Below are 15,459 nucleotides of genomic sequence, written 5' to 3'. Positions count from 1 at the left end.
AAAAATTGGCGGAGGTTCCGACTTTCGACACAAAAACGCTAATAACTTTTTTTCTATGGCGAATTTTTCTTTCGGGTTTTTACCGTTATATGTAGGAAGGATGAGAGTATATAACGGTGAAAAAAATTTTTTGCCACGCCCACCCCGAAGGGGTGGGCGTGGCAAAAAACCGTTTTTTGACGAAAAAAATTTGATTAAGTCGTTGTGGAAAACTGACCGGGCCGATTTTTCTGAAACTCATTGACGTTAAAGGCCTTTATATAAAGCAGCTCCTAAAGGGCGCTTTTTAAGATAAACCCTTTAGAAGTCGGATTTTTCTGTGAATGAATTTTGAACTTTTTGCGCGGTACCTCGCGGACTTAAACGGCCGTGGGGCCTAAACGGTAATGTTCCCGATAATGCGAATAAAACAGCCCTTTTCTACGTAAATGTAGCTTTCTTTTTGATCTTAACTATTTTTTTCCAAAAGAAACTCCTTCCGAGATAAACGAGCTCAAACTTAAAATTTTTTTTTTCGAAAAAAAAAAAAGTGAATTTTTCGAGAAATAAATTTTTTTCTACTTCTAAAAAATTTTTTTAATTTTTTTTGTTTACACCGTTTGAAAGCTTAATCCTTTAGGATTAAATAGAGGTATTATTCATGGTGCTACGTATTATACGGGGTGAGCTGTGTTAACAAATATAAACCCCTTTTTGAGCCTTTTTTTGACCGTTTTTTTCTACTTTTCTTAATAACTCTTTATTGGCGGCACCTAGAAATTTCAAACTTTCAGCATTTTAAGAACTTTTTAAATCCTATTTTTCGACATAGTCTACAGTCTTCTACGTAGAGCAGTTTTTGCTCTACACCTTTTTTTAACTTTGACGCTTTATACCGGCATACCTATGACACCTACGGAAACCATTTTTTTTCTGAAATCACCGGACACTATCTGGCTATAATCCACTAAAAACCGTTTTTCTTCAAATGTTACCGTTGTTCCGCAATGCGCTGTTATTTAAGAAAAACCCCCAAAAATAAGCCGTTCCAATCAACCAGTCATACCGTCGACACCACGGGAGCCAACGCATGGTACAAAATAGTTGGCGGTCCAGCACCAAATTGACCCAATGTAAAGGCATACGGACGACGTCACTATCGAGTTGCACATGGTCAGATGACGTAAGCGCGGGGTTTTCGGGGTATTGTGGCGGCAAATTCGGCCCGTTTGCGCTACGAGTTAGAGTAGGAAAAGCGGTTTGAGAGAAGAATGGAGGATGTCTCGCAACAATTATAAACGCGTCGTGTTCATCTCGTGACGTCATGAGTTATTTTATTAATGAATATTATTAGTATTATGGGGACAATTTTACGCGGTTTCTTGATAAATTACTAGGATAAATAAAATGAATATAAATATTAAGAAATATATATTTGAAATATACAGAGGGTATTGATATTACGGAACATTTATGAGAATAATAATAGTATGGAAATAGAATTATACGGGGGGTTTTAAGGTTTTAAGGCATTTATAAGGAAAATATTACTTATAATTATATTAATCATATTATAAAGGGTGTTTTAAGGTTTAAGGACATTGACAAGAAAGATAATATTTATAATAATAGTAATAGCAGCATAAAGGTTAGGACAAGGTATAAATATCTGGAAAAAAAATAATAGTAATAATAGTTTTATTTTAGTTAGGGTTCTTTTAGTGGGGGTTGCTAAATTGGTAATAAATTTATATTAATAGTTTATCAATTTCGAAAAAAAAGACATTAATGCGGTGTCAAAAAAAGGTGTATTTTTATATTTTTTTTACTATATTATTGAGATCACGGCTTTCATAGCTTCAATTCAATAAGTTAATAAATTTTTTTATTCGTTTTTTTTTCTTTAAATTTTTTTTATTTTATTATAATTGCCTTTTAAAATAAAAATTAAAAAAAAAAAAACAAGAAACAAACCACTTTTTCCTATCCTAATACATTGCTTCTTATGGGACCTGATCTTCCTCTTTAGATTGTGACACTCGTATGAATCGTGGAAAAATTTGTCATAAAGCTTTTTTACTAGTTTTTGAATGGTCTTTAACCAGAAAAAAGAAATTTTGAATTCGGAGCATATTTTGAAAAAATGGTCATTTTGACCCGGATTTTGTTCGAAAATCGAAAAATGCAAAGAAATAGGTTTTCCGTTCATTTTAGAGTCAAATCGGTAATAATCTTTTTTAAAGGTACTCTAAAGTAGTACAGGATAGGAAAATAAAAAATTAAAATTTTGCCATAGGGCTCTTGATAATTCGATATTTATGTTTTACAGTTTTTTTCAATTTTCTCCGATTCTATATTAGCTAGAACCAATTCGTTTTGACAGGCGAATACCTCTTAATATACCCAAGAACTTTTATTTAATACAAAAAGTTATCAGAGTTATAGTTTATTTATAAAAAAATAAAAACCATTTTTTCGAAATTTTTCGTGGGTATACCCCTTTCGATTTTCGACCAAAAAAAAAATTATTTTTTTATTGGGCTTTTTTACTGGAAATTGTTAGTTTAGGGCTTACTTTAAAATTTGCCAATAATCGTTTTAGGAAAAAAAATTGTACGGTGGGAAAAAACCAGTTTTCTTTTGTTTTTCCCACATTTTTACTATAGTATCGCGGGTTCTGTAGCTTTGATTCAATTCGTTTATGGTTTCTTTTATTCCTTATTCTTCTCCTGTCAATTCTTTTTATATCCAGTTACTATTGGTTCTCAAAAATAAAACTGAAAAATCAAAAAAATCCACGAAAAAACCCGGTTTTCTTATCCCCAAACATGAATTCTTATGGGACCTAATCTTTCTATTTATATTGTGGCACTCGTATGGATCGTGGAAAAATTTGTCATTAAGCTTTTTTACTAGTTTTTGAATGGTCTTTAACCAGAAAAAAGAAATTTTGAATTCGGAGCATATTTTGAAAAAATGGTCATTTTGACCCGGATTTTGTTCGAAAATCGAAAAATGCAAAGAAATAGGTTTTCCGTTCATTTTAGAGTCAAATCGGTAATAATCTTTTTTAAAGGTACTCTAAAGTAGTACAGGATAGGAAAATAAAAAATTAAAATTTTGCCATAGGGCTCTTGATAATTCGATATTTATGTTTTACAGTTTTTTTCAATTTTCTCCGATTCTATATTAGCTAGAACCAATTCGTTTTGACAGGCGAATACCTCTTAATATACCCAAGAACTTTTATTTAATACAAAAAGTTATCAGAGTTATAGTTTATTTATAAAAAAATAAAAACCATTTTTTCGAAATTTTTCGTGGGTATACCCCTTTCGATTTTCGACCAAAAAAAAAATTATTTTTTTATTGGGCTTTTTTACTGGAAATTGTTAGTTTAGGGCTTACTTTAAAATTTGCCAATAATCGTTTTAGGAAAAAAAATTGTACGGTGGGAAAAAACCAGTTTTCTTTTGTTTTTCCCACATTTTTACTATAGTATCGCGGGTTCTGTAGCTTTGATTCAATTCGTTTATGGTTTCTTTTATTCCTTATTCTTCTCCTGTCAATTCTTTTTATATCCAGTTACTATTGGTTCTCAAAAATAAAACTGAAAAATCAAAAAAATCCACGAAAAAACCCGGTTTTCTTATCCCCAAACATGAATTCTTATGGGACCTAATCTTTCTATTTATATTGTGGCACTCGTATGGATCGTGGAAAAATTTGTCATTAAGCTTTTTTACTAGTTTTTGAATGGTCTTTAACCAGAAAAAAGAAATTTTGAATTCGGAGCATATTTTGAAAAAATGGTCATTTTGACCCGGATTTTGTTCGAAAATCGAAAAATGCAAAGAAATAGGTTTTCCGTTCATTTTAGAGTCAAATCGGTAATAATCTTTTTTAAAGGTACTCTAAAGTAGTACAGGATAGGAAAATAAAAAATTAAAATTTTGCCATAGGGCTCTTGATAATTCGATATTTATGTTTTACAGTTTTTTTCAATTTTCTCCGATTCTATATTAGCTAGAACCAATTCGTTTTGACAGGCGAATACCTCTTAATATACCCAAGAACTTTTATTTAATACAAAAAGTTATCAGAGTTATAGTTTATTTATAAAAAAATAAAAACCATTTTTTCGAAATTTTTCGTGGGTATACCCCTTTCGATTTTCGACCAAAAAAAAAATTATTTTTTTATTGGGCTTTTTTACTGGAAATTGTTAGTTTAGGGCTTACTTTAAAATTTGCCAATAATCGTTTTAGGAAAAAAAATTGTACGGTGGGAAAAAACCAGTTTTCTTTTGTTTTTCCCACATTTTTACTATAGTATCGCGGGTTCTGTAGCTTTGATTCAATTCGTTTATGGTTTCTTTTATTCCTTATTCTTCTCCTGTCAATTCTTTTTATATCCAGTTACTATTGGTTCTCAAAAATAAAACTGAAAAATCAAAAAAATCCACGAAAAAACCCGGTTTTCTTATCCCCAAACATGAATTCTTATGGGACCTAATCTTTCTATTTATATTGTGGCACTCGTATGGATCGTGGAAAAATTTGTCATTAAGCTTTTTTACTAGTTTTTGAATGGTCTTTAACCAGAAAAAAGAAATTTTGAATTCGGAGCATATTTTGAAAAAATGGTCATTTTGACCCGGATTTTGTTCGAAAATCGAAAAATGCAAAGAAATAGGTTTTCCGTTCATTTTAGAGTCAAAACGGTAATAATCTTTTTTAAAGGTACTCTAAAGTAGTACAGGATAGGAAAATAAAAAGTTAAAATTTTGCCATAGGGCTCTTGATAATTCGATATTTATGTTTTACAGTTTTTTTCAATTTTCTCCGATTCTATGATAGCTAGAACCGATTCGTTTTGACATACGGATATCTCGTAATATTCCCGAGAACTTTTGTTTGAAACAAAAAGTTCTCAGACTCACAGTTAATTCAGAAAAAAATAAAAATCATTTTTTCGAAATTTTTCGTGGGTATACCCCTTTCGATTTTCGACCAAAAAAAAAATTTTTTTTTATTGAGTTTTTTTACTGGAAATTGTTAGTTTACGGTTTACTTTAAAATTTGCCATTAATCATTTTAGGAAAAAAAAATTGTACGGTGGGAAAAAGGAAGTTTTCTTTTGTTTTTCCCACATTTTTACTTATATCTCGGCTTCTATAGCTTCGATTCAATTCGTTTATGGTTTCTTTTATTTCTTATTCTTCTCCTGTCAATTCTTTTAATACTTTATTACTATTGGCTCTCAAAAATAAAACTGAAAAATCAAAAAAATCCACGAAAAAACCCGGTTTTCTTATCCCCAAACATGAATTCTTATGGGACCTAATCTTTCTATTTATATTGTGGCACTCGTATGGATCGTGGAAAAATTTGTCATAAAGCTTTTTTACTAGTTTTTGAATGGTCTTTAACCAGAAAAACGAAATTTTAAATTCAGAGCATATTTTGAAAAAATGGTCATTTTGACCCCGGATTTTGTTCGAAAATCGAAAATTGCAAAGAAATAGGGTTTCTGTTCATTTTAGAGTCAAATTGGTAATAACCTTTTTTAAAGGTACTCTGAAGTAGTGCAGGATAGAAAAATAAAAAATTGATATTTTTCCATAGGGCTCTTGATAATTCGATATTTATGTTTTACAGTTTTTTGCAATTTTCTCCGATTCTATAATAGCTAGAACCGATTCGTTTTGACATACGGATACCTCGTAATATTCCCGAGAACTTTTGTTTGAAACAAAAAGTTCTCAGACTTACAGTTAATTCAGAAAAAAATAAAAATCATTTTTTCGAAATTTTTCGTGGGTATACCCCTTTCGATTTTCGACCAAAAAAAAAATTTTTTTTTTATTGAGTTTTTTTACTGGAAATTGTTAGTTTAGGGCTTACTTTAAAATTTGTCAATAATCATTTAAAAAAAAAAAAATTGTACCGTGGGAAAAAACCAGTTTTCTTTTGTTTTTCCCACATTTTTACTAATATCTCGGCTTCTATAGCTTCGATTCAATTCGTTAATAGTTTCTTTTATTACCGATTCTTTTCCTGTCAATTCCTTTTATATTTTATTACAATTGCTTTTCAAAATAAAAATGGAAAATAAAAAAAATCGACATAAAAACCTAGTTGTCTTATCCCAATATCCTAATAAATGGGACCCTCTTTTCCCTTTATCTTGTGGCACGTATAAATCGTGGAAAATTTACTTAATAAACTTTTCTACTAAGTTTTGCATGGCCTTTAAGGTAAAAAAAGAAGTTTTGAATTTTAAGCATAATTTAATAACGCAAATAAAATTATTTTGAATTCAGCGATTATCTGCATACTTTGGTGAATACGCCATAACTTTCATCAGTACGACAGTGAATTAATTGATGAGTTGATTCAGCATATCCACCCTAGATGTCGCTAAAGAATTAACATTAATATTTTTAGTATATTTTTTTTTATCTTGGATGGCCTTTTTAATAGAAAGGTTTACTTTACTTACACTCATGAGACCTAAACTTTTTTGCTCTTGGTTTAACCTGGCTTTTTAGGGCAGAGCCTATTCCCTTCACCAAAAATGTAGGAAATAGAGAAAATAATATTGTCATTTGCCAATAACGACCTTTATTCTCCTTAATGTTTTTAGGCTCTAATGCTACATAACATACAATCATAATTTTTAATGAAGATATTACGTGTGTGTCTATATTATGTGTTATGCTTTAATACATGTTGTCCTTATCTTAATAAAAAAAATTATATATGTACATATAATTTCTGCATATTCTATGTGAAGTATACAATTATTATTTAATTAATGTATAAAACTAATTAACTTAATAAGATTACAAAAATATTTATTACATGTCAAACCTGTATACAACTGAACTTTGTCATGATTATTTTTTATGTGCTCATATGAAAAACTTAATTTTAACTTCTACACTTTTTTCTTTCACATCCTCCAGTTTTTTGCGGCAAAATGAATTTTAGCTCTGCTGTTGGTGCAAAATTGAAATCATGACCCTTACTGGAATTTGACACCGGCTCACCTTCTACAAAATTGTTGACAGTGTTTCTGTTTGAAGTACCATGCTTCAAAGAAGTGGACGAACTTGTACTGGGTATAGATATGTTTGTACTAAGCAATTCTGTATTTACCTTGAAAAAAATCAAGCTTTGAAATAAATAAAAATAAGTTGGAAGTATATACTTACCTAGGTTTTTGACAATTTCTTTAATTTCTCCTTGGTTAACCTCTTTGCATGTGGAAAAGTAGTGAGGCCATTCATTGTATTTTTGTCAACAATTACATACCAATGCATGGACTGAAGGTTTTTTATCCATTTGCCTACAAGGAACAAAATTTATAAATTACCTCATTTAGGTATTAAAAAAAATGAAAGATTTAGTAAAAATACCTTAGTACCTATTCCTTGGCAAAGATATTCATTTTTCTTTTTCCAGGGGCTCTTTTGAAAATTTAAAGATATGACAGGTCCGTTTTTCGCTATGATGCTTTCAATCTGGTGCAAAACACATAACCTTTGTTGGTGTAGTCCACTAAAATAACAAAAACAAAATCAAATATAACAATCAAAACATTATGACATAACCTTAAAATGTATGTATTTTCATAAATTTCAGGATTATTCACTAAAAATTGGTAATTATGAAACTGAATTAAAAAAAAAACTTGTATGTGTGTAATTGTGATACTTACATTTTATTTTCATATAGGAAAGTAAGAAAGATGCGGAGACTTAAAAATATCTTCCAACATTTGTTTGGATTTTGGGAACTTCCGTTGCCGGTGGCGTTTATGCTTGTGGGCCGGAAAGTGACATTGAAATGACAAGTGAAAGTCTCTTCGTCTTCTTCTTTTTTTCTTCGATTTTTATGGCTTAAGCCCGATAGCAACCAACGTGAGTCAGAATTATGCAAAAACATGTTAAGGTGGCTTTACATAAAGGAATTAAGCTGTTTACCTTCCAAACAATACCAAAGTTGTTAATTCGTTTTTTTAGGCATAATTAACAATTAAATTGTAAATAATGGCTAAGAGTTAAACGATACACTTTATAATATTAAAATTAATAATAGACAGAATTTTATAACTTTTATTGCTACAGAATAGATGTAACTATTTGGTAGTATAGTACTTTTTTCAATCGGACCAAAGCAAATTTTTTAAATTATTTCCAATGTTGATCTGGTTTACGATTTTATTACCGATTCATTTTAGAACCCTGACATAATTTTGATATATGCAGGTTTTGAGAATATTTTCTACTAAACTAAAATTAAAGAGCGGAGCGTATTGTAACACATCATGGTTCTCTGAAGCATGATACCCAGAAATAAGTTAGTAATATTTCAATGAAATTTATTTTTGATTATAATATATAATAAGACCTTTCCTTTTCTCTCTGTATTTACTATAGATTGACGAAAAACAAAGAAAAACACAAAGTCACGGTCTCACAACATGTAATTAAACGGGCTACACGTGTTTCGCTCTAGTTAGAGCATCATCAGTTACAGCATAAGTGTGTGGATGGCTTCTAAAGGCCTGATGATGCTCTAACTAGAGCGAAACACGTGTAGCCCGTTTAATTACATGTTGTGAGACCGTGACTTTGTGTTTCGTCAATTTTGTATGTTGGTCTCTTAGAGAATAATAGATGAGATTTTTGGATTTATTATAGATGTTAATGTTTTCCAAGTACTAAAAAAAGATAAAGTTGGGTAGAGCACCATGCCGAGGCTAAGGTTTGAACTCAGAGCCTTATGAGGATACGGCAGGTCTCTTCCCCACTGCGTGTTTAGGGCACTCCTTGGATAATTTTGGAGATTTTTTTTTTGTAGTACTGACAAAAATTTTTAAAATTTCTACTGGTCCCCACGGACTAAAGTAGACGCGAAGCGTCTACTTGTTACAATACGCTTCGCGTATTGTAAGAACGCACCGACAAAAATTGGCGGAGGTTCCGACTTTCGACACAAAAACGCTAATAACTTTTTTTCTATGGCGAATTTTTCTTTCGGGTTTTTACCGTTATATGTAGGAAGGATGAGAGTATATAACGGTGAAAAAAATTTTTCGCCACGCCCACCCCGAAGGGGTGGGCGTGGCAAAAAACGGTTTTTTGACGAAAAAAATTTGATTAAGTCGTTGTGGAAAACTGACCGGGCCGATTTTTCTGAAACTCATTGACGTTAAAGGCCTTTATATAAAGCAGCTCCTAAAGGGCGCTTTTTAAGATAAACCCTTTAGAAGTCGGATTTTTCTGTGAATGAATTTTGAACTTTTTGCGCGGTACCTCGCGGACTTAAACGGCCGTGGGGCCTAAACGGTAATGTTCCCGATAATGCGAATAAAACAGCCCTTTTCTACGTAAATGTAGCTTTCTTTTTGATCTTAACTATTTTTTTCCAAAAGAAACTCCTTCCGAGATAAACGAGCTCAAACTTAAAATTTTTTTTTTCGAAAAAAAAAAAAGTGAATTTTTCGAGAAATAAATTTTTTTCTACTTCTAAAAAATTTTTTTAATTTTTTTTGTTTACACCGTTTGAAAGCTTAATCCTTTAGGATTAAATAGAGGTATTATTCATGGTGCTACGTATTATACGGGGTGAGCTGTGTTAACAAATATAAACCCCTTTTTGAGCCTTTTTTTGACCGTTTTTTTCTACTTTTCTTAATAACTCTTTATTGGCGGCACCTAGAAATTTCAAACTTTCAGCATTTTAAGAACTTTTTAAATCCTATTTTTCGACATAGTCTACAGTCTTCTACGTAGAGCAGTTTTTGCTCTACACCTTTTTTTAACTTTGACGCTTTATACCGGCATACCTATGACACCTACGGAAACCATTTTTTTTCTGAAATCACCGGACACTATCTGGCTATAATCCACTAAAAACCGTTTTTCTTCAAATGTTACCGTTGTTCCGCAATGCGCTGTTATTTAAGAAAAACCCCCAAAAATAAGCCGTTCCAATCAACCAGTCATACCGTCGACACCACGGGAGCCAACGCATGGTACAAAATAGTTGGCGGTCCAGCACCAAATTGACCCAATGTAAAGGCATACGGACGACGTCACTATCGAGTTGCACATGGTCAGATGACGTAAGCGCGGGGTTTTCGGGGTATTGTGGCGGCAAATTCGGCCCGTTTGCGCTACGAGTTAGAGTAGGAAAAGCGGTTTGAGAGAAGGATGGAGGATGTCTCGCAACAATTATAAACGCGTCGTGTTCATCTCGTGACGTCATGAGTTATTTTATTAATGAATATTATTAGTATTATGGGGACAATTTTACGCGGTTTCTTGATAAATTACTAGGATAAATAAAATGAATATAAATATTAAGAAATATATATTTGAAATATACAGAGGGTATTGATATTACGGAACATTTATGAGAATAATAATAGTATGGAAATAGAATTATAGGGGGGGTTTTAAGGTTTTAAGGCATTTATAAGGAAAATATTACTTATAATTATATTAATCATATTATAAAGGGTGTTTTAAGGTTTAAGGACATTGACAAGAAAGATAAATATTTATAATAATAGTAATAGCAGCATAAAGGTTAGGACAAGGTATAAATATCTGGAAAAAAAATAATAGTAATAATAGTTTTATTTTAGTTAGGGTTCTTTTAGTGGGGGTTGCTAAATTGGTAATAAATTTATATTAATAGTTTATCAATTTAGAAAAAAAGACATTAATGCGGTGTCAAAAAAAGGTGTATTTTTTATATTTTTTTTACTATATTATTGAGATCACGGCTTTCATAGCTTCAATTCAATAAGTTAATAAATTTTTTTATTCGTTTTTTTTTTCTTTAAATTTTTTACTCTCACGAGATGTGTCTTTTAAAATAAAAATTAAAAAAAAAAAACAAGAAACAAACCACTTTTTCCTATCCTAATACATTGCTTCTTATGGGACCTGATCTTCCTCTTTAGATTGTGACACTCGTATGAATCGTGGAAAAATTTGTCATAAAGCTTTTTTACTAGTTTTTGAATGGTCTTTAACCAGAAAAAAGAAATTTTGAATTCGGAGCATATTTTGAAAAAATGGTCATTTTGACCCGGATTTTGTTCGAAAATCGAAAAATGCAAAGAAATAGGTTTTCCGTTCATTTTAGAGTCAAATCGGTAATAATCTTTTTTAAAGGTACTCTAAAGTAGTACAGGATAGGAAAATAAAAAATTAAAATTTTGCCATAGGGCTCTTGATAATTCGATATTTATGTTTTACAGTTTTTTTCAATTTTCTCCGATTCTATAATAGCTAGAACTAATTCGTTTTGACAGGCGAATACCTCTTAATATACCCAAGAACTTTTATTTAATACAAAAAGTTATCAGAGTTATAGTTTATTTATAAAAAAATAAAAACCATTTTTTCGAAATTTTTCGTGGGTATACCCCTTTCGATTTTCGACCAAAAAAAAAATTATTTTTTTATTGGGCTTTTTTACTGGAAATTGTTAGTTTAGGGCTTACTTTAAAATTTGCCAATAATCGTTTTAGGAAAAAAAATTGTACGGTGGGAAAAAACCAGTTTTCTTTTGTTTTTCCCACATTTTTACTATAGTATCGCGGGTTCTGTAGCTTTGATTCAATTCGTTTATGGTTTCTTTTATTCCTTATTCTTCTCCTGTCAATTCTTTTTATATCCAGTTACTATTGGTTCTCAAAAATAAAACTGAAAAATCAAAAAAATCCACGAAAAAACCCGGTTTTCTTATCCCCAAACATGAATTCTTATGGGACCTAATATTTCTATTTATATTGTGGCACTCGTATGGATCGTGGAAAAATTTGTCATAAAGCTTTTTTACTAGTTTTTGAATGGTCTTTAACCAGAAAAAAGAAATTTTGAATTCGGAGCATGTTTTGAAAAAATGGTCATTTTGACCCGGATTTTGTTCGAAAATCGAAAAATGCAAAGAAATAGGTTTTCCGTTCATTTTAGAGTCAAATCGGTAATAATCTTTTTTAAAGGTACTCTAAAGTAGTACAGGATAGGAAAATAAAAAATTAAAATTTTGCCATAGGGCTCTTGATAATTCAATATTTATGTTTTACAGTTTTTTTCAATTTTCTCCGATTCTATGATAGCTAGAACCGATTCGTTTTGACATACGGATATCTCGTAATATTCCCGAGAACTTTTGTTTGAAACAAAAAGTTCTCAGACTCACAGTTAATTCAGAAAAAAATAAAAATCATTTTTTCGAAATTTTTCGTGGGTATACCCCTTTCGATTTTCGACCAAAAAAAATTTTTTTTTTTATTGAGTTTTTTTACTGGAAATTGTTAGTTTAGGGTTTACTTTAAAATTTGCCATTAATCATTTTAGGAAAAAAAAATTGTACGGTGGGAAAAAGGAAGTTTTCTTTTGTTTTTCCCACATTTTTACTTATATCTCGGCTTCTATAGCTTCGATTCAATTCGTTTATGGTTTCTTTTATTTCTTATTCTTCTCCTGTCAATTCTTTTAATACTTTATTACTATTGGCTCTCAAAAATAAAACTGAAAAATCAAAAAAATCCACAAAAAAACCCGGTTTTCTTATCCCCAAACATGAATTCTTATGGGACCTAATCTTTCTCTTTATATTGTGGCACTCCTTTAAATCGTGGAAAATTTTGCTATTAAGCTTTTTTACTAGTTTTTGAATGGTCTTTAACCAGAAAAAAGAAATTTTAAATTCAGAGCATATTTTGAAAAAATGGTCATTTTGACCCCGGATTTTGTTCGAAAATCGAAAATTGCAAAGAAATAGGGTTTCTGTTCATTTTAGAGTCAAATTGGTAATAACCTTTTTTAAAGGTACTCTGAAGTAGTGCAGGATAGAAAAATAAAAAATTGATATTTTTCCATAGGGCTCTTGATAATTCGATATTTATGTTTTACAGTTTTTTGCAATTTTCTCCGATTCTATAATAGCTAGAACCGATTCGTTTTGACATACGGATACCTCGTAATATTCCCGAGAACTTTTGTTTGAAACAAAAAGTTCTCAGACTCACAGTTAATTTAGAAAAAAATAAAAATCATTTTTTCGAAATTTTTCGTGGGTATACCCCTTTCGATTTTCGACCAAAAAAAAAATTTTTTTTTAATTGAGTTTTTTTACTGGAAATTGTTAGTTTAGGGCTTACTTTAAAATTTGTCAATAATCATTTAAAAAAAAAAAATTGTACCGTGGGAAAAAACCAGTTTTCTTTTGTTTTTCCCACATTTTTACTAATATCTCGGCTTCTATAGCTTCGATTCAATTCGTTAATAGTTTCTTTTATTACCGATTCTTTTCCTGTTAATTCTTTTTATATTTTATTACAATTGCTTTTCAAAATAAAAATGGAAAATAAAAAAAATCGACATAAAAACCTAGTTGTCTTATCCCAATACCCTAATAAATGGGACCCTCTTTTCCCTTTATCTTGTGGCACGTATAAATCGTGGAAAATTTACTTAATAAACTTTTCTACTAAGTTTTGCATGGCCTTTAAGGTAAAAAAAGAAGTTTTGAATTTTAAGCATAATTTGAAAACGCAAATAAAATTATTTTGAAATCAGCGATTATCTGCATACTTTGGTGAATACGCCATAACTTTCATCAGTACGACAGTGAATTAATTGATGAGTTGATTCAGCATATCCACCCTAGATGTCGCTAAAGAATTAACATTAATATTTTTAGTATATTTTTTTTTATCTTGGATGGCCTTTTTAATAGAAAGGTTTACTTTACTTACACTCATGAGACCTAAACTTTTTTGCTCTTGGTTTAACCTGGGTTTTTAGGGCAGAGCCTATTCCCTTCACCAAAAATGTAGGAAATAGAGAAAATAATATTGTCATTTGCCAATAACGACCTTTATTCTCCTTAATGTTTTTAGGCTCTAATCCTACATAACATACAATCATAATTTTTAATGAAGATATTACGTGTGTGTTTATATTATGTGTTATGCTTTAATACATGTTGTCCTTATCTTAATAAAAAAATTTATATATGTACATATAATTTCTGCATATTCTATGTGAAGTATACAATTATTATTTAAATAATATATAAAACTAATTAACTTAATAAGATTACAAAAATATTTATTACATGTCAAACCTGTATACAACTGAACTTTGTCATGATTATTTTTTATGTGCTCATATGAAAAACTTAATTTTAACTTCTGCACTTTTTTCTTTCACATCCTCCAGTTTTTTGCGGCAAAATGAATTTTAGCTCTGCTGTTGGTGCAAAATTGAAATCATGTCCCTTACTGGAATTTGACACTGGCTCACCTTCTACAAAATTGTTGACAGTGTTTCTGTTTGAAGTACCATGCTTCAAAGAAGTGGACGAACTTGTACTGGGTATAGATATGTTTGTACTAAGCAATTCTGTATTTACCTTGAAAAAAATCAAGCTTTGAAATAAATAAAAATAAGTTGGAAGTATATACTTACCTAGGTTTTTGACAATTTGTTTAATTTCTCCTTGGTTAACCTCTTTGCATGTGGAAAAGTAGTGAGGCCATTCATTGTATTTTTGTCAACAATTACATACCAATGCATGGACTGAAGGTTTTTTATCCATTTGCCTACAAGGAACAAAATTTATAAATTACCTCATTTAGGTATTAAAAAAAAATGAAAGATTTAGTAAAAATACCTTAGTACCTATTCCTTGGCAAAGATATTCATTTTTCTTTTTCCAGGGGCTCTTTTGAAAATTTAAAGATATGACAGGTCCGTTTTTCGCTATGATGCTTTCAATCTGGTGCAAAACACATAACCTTTGTTGGTGTAGTCCACTAAAATAACAAAAACAAAATCAAATATAACAATCAAAACATTATGACATAACCTTAAAATGTATGTATTTTCATAAATTTCAGGATTATTCACTAAAAATTGGTAATTATGAAACTGAACTAAAAAAAAAAAACTTGTATGTGTGTAATTGTGATACTTACATTTTATTTTCATATAGGAAAGTAAGAAAGATGCGGAGACTTAAAAATATCTTCCAACATTTGTTTGGATTTTGGGAACTTCCGTTGCCGGTGGCGTTTATGCTTGTGGGCCGGAAAGTGACATTGAAATGACAAGTGAAAGTCTCTTCGTCTTCTTCTTTTTTTCTTCGATTTTTATGGCTTAAGCCCGATAGCAACCAACGTGAGTCAGAATTATGCAAAAACATGTTAAGGTGGCTTTACATAAAGGAATTAAGCTGTTTACCTTCCAAACAATACCAAAGTTGTTAATTCGTTTTTTTAGGCATAATTAACAATTAAATTGTAAATAATGGCTAAGAGTTAAACGATACACTTTATAATATTAAAATTAATAATAGACAGAATTTTATAACTTTTATTGCTACAGAATAGATGTAACTATTTGGTAGTATAGTACTTTTTTCAATCGGACCAAAGCAAATT

At 30.4% G+C, this 15,459-nt stretch overlaps 1 long non-coding RNA gene across 5 annotated transcripts; it reads right to left on the bottom strand.

Annotated features, from left to right (window-relative positions):
• Positions 1-6,849: 6,849 nt before the first annotated feature.
• On the bottom strand, positions 6,850-15,122 carry LOC126749616 (uncharacterized). Of its 5 annotated transcripts, none has more exons than XR_007665199.1 (4): positions 14,995-15,122; positions 14,691-14,832; positions 7,199-7,332; positions 6,850-7,142 (listed from the first exon to the last, which is right to left on the bottom strand). It is a non-coding gene; the product is annotated as an uncharacterized LOC126749616 (long non-coding RNA). The 5 variants fall into 5 exon arrangements; XR_007665201.1 differs by lacking the exon at positions 14,691-14,832 and adding an exon at positions 7,403-7,544; XR_007665200.1 differs by lacking the exons at positions 14,691-14,832; positions 14,995-15,122 and adding exons at positions 7,403-7,544; positions 7,705-8,651.
• Between the last annotated feature and the right edge of the window lie 337 nt (positions 15,123-15,459).

Source organism: Anthonomus grandis, unplaced genomic scaffold, assembly GCF_022605725.1.
Source record: "Anthonomus grandis grandis unplaced genomic scaffold, icAntGran1.3 ctg00000379.1, whole genome shotgun sequence".
Classification (NCBI taxonomy): domain Eukaryota; kingdom Metazoa; phylum Arthropoda; class Insecta; order Coleoptera; family Curculionidae; genus Anthonomus; species Anthonomus grandis.
This window is presented reverse-complemented; position numbering and strand designations above follow the sequence as displayed.